Source organism: Mytilus galloprovincialis, chromosome 6, assembly GCF_965363235.1.
Source record: "Mytilus galloprovincialis chromosome 6, xbMytGall1.hap1.1, whole genome shotgun sequence".
Classification (NCBI taxonomy): Eukaryota; Metazoa; Mollusca; class Bivalvia; order Mytilida; family Mytilidae; genus Mytilus; species Mytilus galloprovincialis.
This window is the reverse complement of record NC_134843.1, coordinates 8974800-8985709: the sequence shown is the minus strand read 5'-3', so window position 1 is coordinate 8985709 and position 10910 is coordinate 8974800. Positions and strand designations below refer to the sequence as shown.

At 33.8% G+C, this 10910-nt stretch overlaps 1 long non-coding RNA gene across 1 annotated transcript; it reads right to left on the bottom strand.

The window, feature by feature from the left end:
• Window positions 1-2730: 2730 nt before the first annotated feature.
• On the bottom strand, window positions 2731-8153 carry LOC143078871 (uncharacterized). The gene is made up of 3 exons (XR_012979288.1): window positions 7634-8153; window positions 7304-7416; window positions 2731-4643 (listed from the first exon to the last, which is right to left on the bottom strand). It is a non-coding gene; the product is annotated as an uncharacterized LOC143078871 (long non-coding RNA).
• Between the last annotated feature and the right edge of the window lie 2757 nt (window positions 8154-10910).

Genomic DNA, 10910 nt, shown 5'->3' with positions numbered 1-10910 from the left:
TTGACAAGTTGCAGGGTTATTGATAAGCTCCTTATGGTGTAAGTATTTGACAAGAAGTAGGGTCATTGGTTGAGCTCATTATGGTGTCAACATTTGGAAAGTGAAGGGGTTATGTATGAGCTTAATTTTTGTGGCAATATTTGAAAAGTAGCAGGGCTATTTGCCAAGCTTCATTATAGTGGCAATATTTTACAAGTGAAAAGTTATAGATTAGCTCCATCATTGGGGGCAATATTTGACAAGTAACGGGTGAAGGATAAGCTCCATTATGGTGGCAATATTTGACAAGTTGCAGGATAAGGACAATATCCATTATGGTGGCATTATTTGACAAGAAGCAGGGTTGTGAATAAGCTCCATTATGGTGGCAATATTTAACGAGTAGCAGGATTATTGATAATCTTCATTATGATGACAGCATTCGGCAAGTAGCAGAGTTATTGGCTTAGTTGCATTATGATGGCAATATTTGACAAGTAACGGGGTTATGGATGAGCTTCATAATAGAGACATTATTTGACAAGTAGCAGGGTTATTGACTAGTGTGGTAGAAACATTTGACAAGAAGCAGGTCTATGTATGAGCTCCATTATGGTTGCACTATTTGACAAGTAACAGGGTTATGAATAAGCTACATTATAGTGGGAATATTTGACAAGTTATAGGGTCATTGGTTGAGATCCGTTGTGCTGTCAATATTTGACAAGGTGTGGGTCATTGGTTGGGCTCATTTATGGCTGCCATCTTTGATAAGTAGCAGGGTATTGGTGGAGCTTCATTATGGTGGTCATATTTAATAAGTAGCAGCCAGCTTTATTGACTGAGCTCCATTATGGTGGCCATATTCGATAAGTGGCATAGTTATTTGCTGAACTACATCATGGTGGCAATATTTGACAAGTAGCAAAGTGATTGAATTCCATTTTGGTAGTATATTGGATAAGTATTACAGAGTTATGGCTGAGCTCAGTAATAGTGACCATATTTGAGAAGTAGTAGTGTTAGTCGAGAAGCTGCATTAGGGTGACAATATTTTACAAGTAACAGGATCATTAACTGAGCTAACAAACCATCGGATTTATAGTTATATCAGCCACATGGCAGGTCTATATTCATATTTGAACTAGACAATGCTCTTCAACTTCGTACTTTATTTGGCCTTTTTACCTTCTTTGGATTCTATGATGAGTCTTTTGTAGACGAAACCCGCGTCTGGCGTATATACAAAATTTAGTCATGGTATCTATGATGAGTTTATTTACATAAATGTTTGGTGTCGGATAGTCTGATTAAATGTTTAGCATTTATTTCCAAGTCAATCGGGGTTACCAAAATGTAGTGTGACCTGTTATAACATTTGTATGAGATTTGTTTTGTCGAGCCAGCGACTTTTGTTGCCGAAAGCTCGACATAGGGATAGTGATCCAGCGACGGCAGCATTAGCCAACTTCTTAATTATATACTATTGTTTGTCTGTTTGTCTTTTTTTCATTTTTAGCCATGCGCTGTCAGTTTGTTTTCGATTTATGAGCTTGACTGTCCCTCTGGTATCTTTTGTCCCTCTTTTAAAAGCTTTGTATTTTAGAAAGTGGAAGACCTGGATGCTTCATACTCTGTATATGGATGCCTCATGTTACGAAGTTTCCATCAGTCAGATACCTAATGTCCTTGGCTTCATTTTCATAGTTCAGTGACTACTTGAAGTTAAGATTTGATGTAAGGTTAAATTCTCTCTTATTATAAGTAATAGAATAACTATATTTAGTATGTGCGTACCTTTTAAGGTCCTCTTGCCCGTCAGACAGTTTTCTATTGACCTCGACCTCATTTCACGGATCAGTGAACAAGGTTAAGTTTTGGTGTTCAAGTCAATATCTCAGATACTATAAGCAATAGGGCTAGCATATTCGAAGAACTGTAAGGTGTACATATCCACTTGGCAGGTGTCATCTGACCTTGACCTCATTTTCATGGTTCAGTAGTTATAGTTAAGTTTTTGCGTTTTTGGTCTGTTTTTCTTATACTGTATCAAGTAGGTCTACTATATTTGGTGTATGGAATGATTGTAAGGTGTACATGTCTAGCTTGCAGGTGTTATCTGACCATGACCTCATTTTCATGTTTAAGTAGCTAAAGTTAAGTTTTTGAGTTTTGGTCTTTTTTTCTAATATTATTTGAATAGGTCAACTGTATTTGGTGTATGAATATATTCTATGATCTATGGGTCAGTCGCGCAGGTTTTATATGACCTTGACCTAATTTTCACGTTTCATTGCTCAGTGTTAAATTTTTGTGTTTTGGTTTATAAGCAATAGGTCAACCATATTTGTTGTATGGAAGAATTGTTAGCCGTACAAGCCTGCCTGGAATGGTTCGTCAGACCTTGACCTCATTTTCATGGTTCATTGGTCAATGTTTAGTTTTCTTGGTTAATGTTAAGTTTATGTGACAGTTATAATAAAGCTTTATATTTAGGACTTTCAACATAATATCAATGATTAGTAAAGAAGACGAGACATTTCAACGTGTGCACTCTTGTTGACAATTATATTGAGGTTTCAAAATACAAGAGTTGACGCATATTAGATAGTCGGATACAGTTGTGTGCATTTAAACCTTCCTCCAAAATGAATATATAGAGCCAAACATTGAACTGCAACCCAAAGCAGAGATTTAGGATTTTATCATTTCATCTTTATATTTGGGTGTATATTCATATGTGAATATCCATTCAGTTTATAAAATTTATTATCATATTTGGTATGCCAGTGAAATAGAAAAAAAGAATATTTTAAATTTATGAAAAAAATATTCATTGTGGCTTTAAAAAAAATTTATAACAACATAATATCTAACAGATTCTAAAAAAATATTCCTATTGTTTGTTCATTTCTAATTTACAATGCGATAATACTGTTTTTCCGGGTACCGTTTCCTATATAGATTCAAGATGTATGATGTTGAAGTTACTAACACCATACAAGCACCACATAAAGAGAGCGCAACAACAATTGCCATATTCATACTGAAACAATCCTCGTAATCAGGATCATAGTCAACAAATGGGGTGTTTTTCAGGTGTTCTGGTGAATGACACAAATAGTTGTTACCCCTACTCCCCCTAAATCTAAAATAACCAGTCCTCAGCCAAGTTCTGAACCAATGTATTTCGCAAGTACAAGAAAACGGATTGCCCTTGAAATCCAAATACGGAAGCCTATGAATTCCATATCCGTCGATTATATTTCGAGGAAAGAAGTTTTCTTTAATTATTTCAAGTTTGTTGTTCTTCAGCAACAGTTGGCTCTTTATTGTCACATTCACAAATGTTTTGTGGTCCCAGGATGATATGTTATTTGAAGACAAGTCCAATACTTTTATTTTTTTAAAGCATCGAAGTGCATTAGAGGGTATTGACTTGAAGTAAGTCCTTGGTAAGAGCAGATGGTCCAGTGTTGAACACAGTGGTTGGAGGAATGCTGTAATGTCACTGTCTGTCCATTTACTCATATCAACCGAGTCCATTTTCAAATACTTCAGATTCGGAGCATCATTCAGGAACGTCTTTGAATATTTTGGACTGATCTCATTATAACTTAAGTTTAAGTGTCGTAATGCCGAGTTGTTTATACCAGCAAAGACATGTAAATATGATGTTATGTTGCACAAACTGAGACTGTTAAGAACCGATAATTGAGAGAACGTTTCTATTGGTAGAGAATCTATTGGATTGGAGTCTGTATATAAATCTTCTAGATGTTTGAATACGTGACTGTAATGGTAAAACAAACTAAGATTAGTAAAACGATTGTTACTCAAATCAAGTCGGGTCAGCGAAGACGTAATATTACTTGGAAATTTCAGAACAGATAGTTCTGTATATTTTGCTGAAAATACTTTAACTGGAGGAATAACTGTCATGTCTATGGAATAGAGTATATTACGACTAACATCTAGTTCAATCAGGTTTTGTAAATGTTCAAACATTTCATGAGTTAATGCAGTTATATTACAAGCTGCAAGGCGAACGAACTTTAATTTTTCGGCAGCAGATGTGTTGAAGAAATCGACCACATAACGTCCTAATGGTATATCCGAAAGAGCTATGCCGATCAGGTTGGTCGTTCTGAAACACGTTGCCAGCTGCGATATGTTAATTTTGCTATTGTTGCTAAAGTCAATAAACTCTAGGGAATGTAGATCATTAAAGGTATCAGCATCAACGTGTTCAATTTTACAGGTATTCAGGAATAGCTCTGAGATTGGCAACTTCCGCAAATTCACAAATGTTGTTCGATTTATTCGAGGCAAGATATTTCCTGAAAACTTCAGTTTCGTATAGTTTTGTATAAGTTTAGGAATATGGTTCAGGTTTTGGTTGCTACAATCGGCCCTATAAGGTATTCTTGTTTTGTTGGTTAATCTACTGTTACAGTCACACTTAGGTTCCGACGGTGGACATTGCCATTGCGTTCCTCTTGCTTCTAATTCTACGTATATTATGCTTAGAATGACAAGAAAAATACACGTCTGCCAACTACGAATCATTTTATTTGATTGTCGTCTGCTCTATTATAACTTTTCAAAAATTATCTGCTCTTTGAATGAACTACTCATAATTGATTCTTATTCCTATCAATATCCTGAAAAAGATAAATGGAAGGAGTAATAATTTATTTTTTACTAACTCAATTCTATATTACTATTCTTGGAATCGTTATAAAATACATCAAATAACATAATTAAAACCTAATCTTGATTTATATCTATTTTTTTTTAGAAATTAACCTGTGACGTCAATTTTGTGGCGACACAGTCGTGTGACGGACAGTTGGAAAGCATGGGTTGTTTTGTGTGTTCGTTGTTATTTTAGTTAGCATATCGAAATGTACTATTTTATTGTTTATTTGTGTATTTCTCTGTCCTGAATGTTCTTGTATTTATTTGTACTGTATTCATGTCATGTTATATAAAAAGAAGATGTGGTATGATTGCCAATGAGACAACTATCCACAAAAGACCAAAATGACACAGACATTAACAACTATAGGTCACCGTATATGTTGTCATTTTAGTGGTATTTTAACATTGTAACAAAAGCGCGAGGTTTGGATAGCCACAGATCCAGGTTCAACCTACCCTTTTTTTCTTAAAATGTCTTGTACTTAGTCAGGAAAATAGCAGTTGTTATCTTATAGTTCGTTTCTGTGTGTGTTGCATTGTCGTTTGTTTTTGTTGCACATCAGTGTTTCTGTAAATTCGTTGTTTTCCTCTTATAGTTAATGTGTTTCCCTCGGTTTTACCTTGGAAGCCGGGTTTGTTTTCTCTCAATCGATTTATGACTATTGAACAGTGGTATACTACTGTTGCCTTTATTTACAGCCATACCAGATAGAATTCATTGTTCGCATGAAATGTAGGGATTAATTTTATGCTGTGGTTTTTGTCGAGCCTGCAACTTTTGTTGCAGAAAGCTCGACATAGGGATAGTGATCCGGCGGCGGCGGCGTTAACTCACTTCTTAAAAGCTTTATATTTTAAAAGGTGGAAGACCTGGATGCTTCATACTTTGTATATAGATGCTTCATGTTACGAAGTTTCCGTCAGTCACATGTCCAATGTCCTTGACCTCATTTTCATGGTTCAGTGACCACTTGAAAAAAAGTTCAAATTTTTTGTAATGTTGAATTCTCTCTTATTATAAGTAATAGGACAACTATATTTGATATGTGCATACCTTGCAAGGTCCTCATGTCTGTCAGACAGTTTTCACTTGACCTCAACCTCATTTCATGGATCAGTGAACAAGGTTAAGTTTTGGTGGTCAAGTCCATATCTCAGATACTATAAGCAATAGGGCTAGTATATTCAGTGTATGGAAGGACTGAAGGTGTACATGTCCAACTGGCAGGTGTCATCTGACCTTGACCTCATTTTCATGGTTCAGTGGTTATAGTTAAATTTTTGTGTTTTGGTCTGTTTTTCTCGTACTATATGCAATAGGTCTACCATATTTGTTGTATGGAATGATTTTAAGGTGTACATGTCTAGCGGGCAGATGTCATGCGACCTTGACCTCATTTTTAGGTTCAGTGGTCAAAGTTAAGTTTTTGATTTTTTGGTCTTTTTATCTAATACTATATGCCATAGGTCAACTATATTTGGTGTATGGAAATATTTTATGATCTTTATGTCAAACGCGCAGGTTTTATTTGACTGTGACCTCATTTTCACGGTTCATTGCACAGTGTTAAGTTTTTGTGTTTGGTCTATTTTTCTTAACCTATAAGTAATGGGTCAACTATATATGTTGTATAGAAGCATTGTTAGCTGTACATGTCTGCCTGGCATGGTTCATCTGACCTTGACCTCATTTTCAAGGTTCATTGGTCTTTGTTTAGTTGTCTTTGTTAATGTTAAGTTTATGTGACAGTTGTAATAAAGCTTAGCTTTATACTTAGGACTATCAACATAATATCAATGATTAGTATAGAAGGCGAGATATTTCAGCGTGTGCACTCTTGTCCTCTCTATGGTAAAATATATACTGCATGAATTTACAAGGTATTTTAATACATGCATATGTCTATAAATAATAGAGCTCGTTTTTCCGCCGCTTAACCTTTAGAATATGATAAAAATACAGGTAAACTGAGGTGGAAAGCATTTCCTTCTTTATCTCTGTTATAAATATAATATTTTAAATACTTATTTGGTAGGAGCCATGAAGTTGTCATGGCATTGAATATACAACAAACAAATAATAAAATGTATTTGTGAATGTCATCTGCTTAATTGTATTGTTTATTTTTGTTATTAAGTAGCAGTTCTATTATTTGGCACAACTTTTTTGGAATTTTCGATCCTAATGCTCTTCAACTTTGTACTTGTTTGGCTTTATAGATATTTTAATATGAGCGTCACTAATGAGTCTTATGTATACGAAACGCGCGTCTGGCGTCAATCTCCGGCGCAGAGTTCATATCCGTTCCATACATGCTCCGCAATACTGCACTTAATATGAGTGTAGTGTTACAAAGTATTGAACGGAACGGATATGTGATCTCTGCGCCGGAGATTGGTCTGGCGTACTAAATTATAATCCTGGTACCTTTGATAACTATTGTTTGAATTTTAAACTGATGAAATGTTAGCTATTAAAGAAAAAAGAATAAAATTTATTAATTGATCTTTAAAATCCATGCTGTACTGGTGCAAAAAATATTTCTTCCTCCACCATTATTGAACACATATGTATAGTGTAATGGCCTGAAAGGTAGTACCACGTACAGTTTATTCCTACCTGTTTTCAATGCAACACAGTTTCAGAGCATACATTCTAGCAGACTACATGACCATTGATTACGATAAGTCCCCATAGACCAACAAAATTAGTCGAAACAAAACGATTTGAATCTGAAAAAAATATACATAAAATTAATGCAAAGACTGCATGTGTGTCACTTGCATACATGAAACAAAAGTCTGTAATGACTCTGTAATGCAAATTGACATTTACACCCTTCTTTTATAATAACATTACTTGTACATATCGACATTCTTTATCTTTATTTTGTCAAAAATATTGATGCTTATATATACCTATACATATAGAGTATTATTATATACTTACAAACAAGATGGTGAAAATCCATGACAAGGAAGTAATTGAAACTATTTTTAAATCACGGAAAACACGCATCATTGTCCTGTGACTATATCTATAGAAAGATATATACAGAGAGCACTTGTGATACAGTTATGATTAGAAGTTTTTATGCGGCATAGTCGTAAGGAAATTGTCTATCTAGTTCAAAATGTACTGGAAATACCAACACATTGTTTAACAACATGATTTCACTTTAATGTGGAACATTCACAGTAGTCTTTCAAACGGCGTTGTTTTAAATATGTTTTATATATATATAAAAAAAAGGACAATATTGCAATTAAAATATCAAACATCACGTTCAATATATAAAAAAAGAAGATGTGGTATGATTGCCAATGAGACCAAGGACACAGAAAGTAACAGCTATAAGTCACCGTATGGTATAAGGCCAGTTCAAGCTTATTTTTTTGCAATCGGATTAAAACCTAAATCTATCGCAACGCATGTGCTCATATGAGGATAAAGTGGTTAAAGCGAGGGTTAAAGCTAACATTACATACAGTCTGCTGTTCATATATAAGTATCCTGAGCAAAATTTGAAAACCCTTATTTTCATTTTCCATATTTTGATAATAAATGAACTTAGTTTATTTCATAGTTAAGAAGTAGATACAGTCTTGGGTTACAGTTTGTTACACGTTAAATGCTTTGTTAAACCTTAATTAAATTTTATGAAACTTTATCAAGCTTTTCAAATTAAGAGATATGTCTGCAAAGTTTTGAAAATATCTTTTCTTTTGCAGTATTTTTCTAAAACCTGTTTTTTTTTTCACAGGCAGTCTAAGATTAATTTGTTTTGACATGAAAAGTTTGTAAACTTTCATGGATTGTTATGAAACTTGAAAAGAAATCTCCAAGACCAAAAAAACAGAATCTTCAGAAAAAGCTTGTTTTTTTTTTAATTATGTATTCTAATGATAAATCGACTCGTGTTTTAAGTCAACATTACACTTTTACAATGACAGCAGTACGATCTTCTAAATGATGATAGATTTATTAATCATTCGTAGGTACTGTAGTTGTATCCTGTAACTAGGATCCTATTATATTTGGGAATGATATTCTAGATCTTATTCACGACATGTGTTCATTCTATTTTTTTTTCTGTTTAGAAAACGATACATATATTCATCATGCTCCATACATAAATTCGTCTTAATATCTTAAATGTTTTTCTTACTCTTCTCTTTTTTTTTAATAAAATTTCATTGGTATTCCTCTATTGTGAAAAAAAATAAAAGAAAACTCATCGTAGAATATAAACATTTAATTAGGCTATCCGACACAATGTTGACTGCTGTATCCCTTGTTTGACTTTTTTACCTATTATGTCTGTTCGTTTTGTTCACGTATCGTTGTCAATATAATGGGATTTGATACGTTTGTCATACAAGTGAGAGGTTTACCTGACTACAAAACTAGGTTTAAGACACCATATTCTACATAAGAAAATGCATGTACAAAGTCAGAAATATGCCAGTTAATATCCATTCGTTTGATGTGTTTGGGCTTTTGGTTTTGCCATTTGAATTTTCCTCGGAATTCAGTATTTTTGTGATTTTACTTTTTACTACGAGTAACCCGTTTGGTGCCTCAGATGCGAGAAAGATTATAGATTATCTTTTCGGTTCGTGAGTTCTTGTTGCTCAGTCTATAGTTTTCTATAATAGAAAAACAAAAGGATATGGGTATCAATCCATGACACAAAAGAAACTGACACAAAAAAACAAAGGAACAGCGCTGGTATTGCTGTTCTTCATCTCTCCATCTTCATTTGTTTTTTATGCAGTGTTTTGTACATTTATTTGTCTTTTCGTCTTTCCTTTTTTACCATATGCCAGTTTTTACCGGTCGGCTTTATGTGTTGAATGTATCCTTGGTATCTTCCACTACTTTTATAAGCTTAAGTCTGTAGAACACTTGAAGGTCCTTACTATGTATTGGTTACCTAAACTAAAAAAAACAACAACTAAAAAATCCACTAAAATATCGTTTTATCTCGGCCTCTTAATTGTCACTGTTATATAAATTGTCTTTCACTGCTTTTGACTAGTTCCATTACTACTTATCCTTAACTTTTGTCATAAAATATATGAAAATATATTTGCTGCAACTCATCTAAAGCAGTTCTTATCTAGTGAGAAAGGTTAATAAGTAAGTAAGTAAGTAAATTATTTATAATAGTGACATGTTTAAATATGTACAGATTATAAACATGTAATATAGGATAAACATTAATACACCCGGCCCATTGGACCTATAAGTCACCTCAAATGAAATAAAATAATTATAAAACTATGATATCACGTTCTAATATCTTTTGTTGACGTAAGTAAATTTCAAAAATATGTACTAAACATTATTTTTTTTATAAATAAAGCTTTAAGCTTTAAATATGCAAAAAAAAGTGTTATACAGCAACTGGCGTCTTATATTAAATGCACGAACTAAATTTGCTAGAAATTCTTACTGGAGGTGTGATTCGATGATTTAAGCTGTTAATGGTCTCCGCGATAATAGTTGTGTACGTTTCGTCATCAAAGTTATCGACAGGTTGTCAGAGGTCAAGATATTGGCACCAATAGTGCCCCTTTAATAGCACACTTTGAAGGGGCACTATTCGTGCCAATAGGAGTACCATACTGTTATGAATCGCAGGTTATGACCAAACTCAGCAAAGACCCGTCTAAATTGCATTTAGTTGCTAACTTCAACAACAATTACCGTTATCTTGATGATATTTGTTTTCGTTTAATAATCAATAATTTACTAAATATGCTGCCGAAATTTACCAAAAGGAAGTTACTTTAAATAAATGACTCTACAACCTGTCGATACCTACATATCTTGGCATTGCACACTTAGCTCGAGGTCATCTTTATTCTCTTACTGTTTATGATGTCTTTACACTCAATCCGTTGAATGTTGTATATGTACTGACGATTTTTAGACTGATGCATGATTTTTTTCATTATTTCTTATTGACCTTGAACTGGCTAATACTTAGTGTGTTTCTGTTGTGTGGATGTACAAGTACCGAGTGACCCGGTCACGTTTACTGTGCTTCTGTTAAATGTATTTCCATTTTTATCCATCTGTCAGAAGAGTTATGATTTTTATACTGATTTGTATGCTTGTTTTATAGTTTGTTCTTATGTTGTACTGCTACATTACTGTCCCAGGTTATGCCGGAGAGGGCTGGTGCATTCAAACGAGTTTAACTCCGTCAATGCCTTTT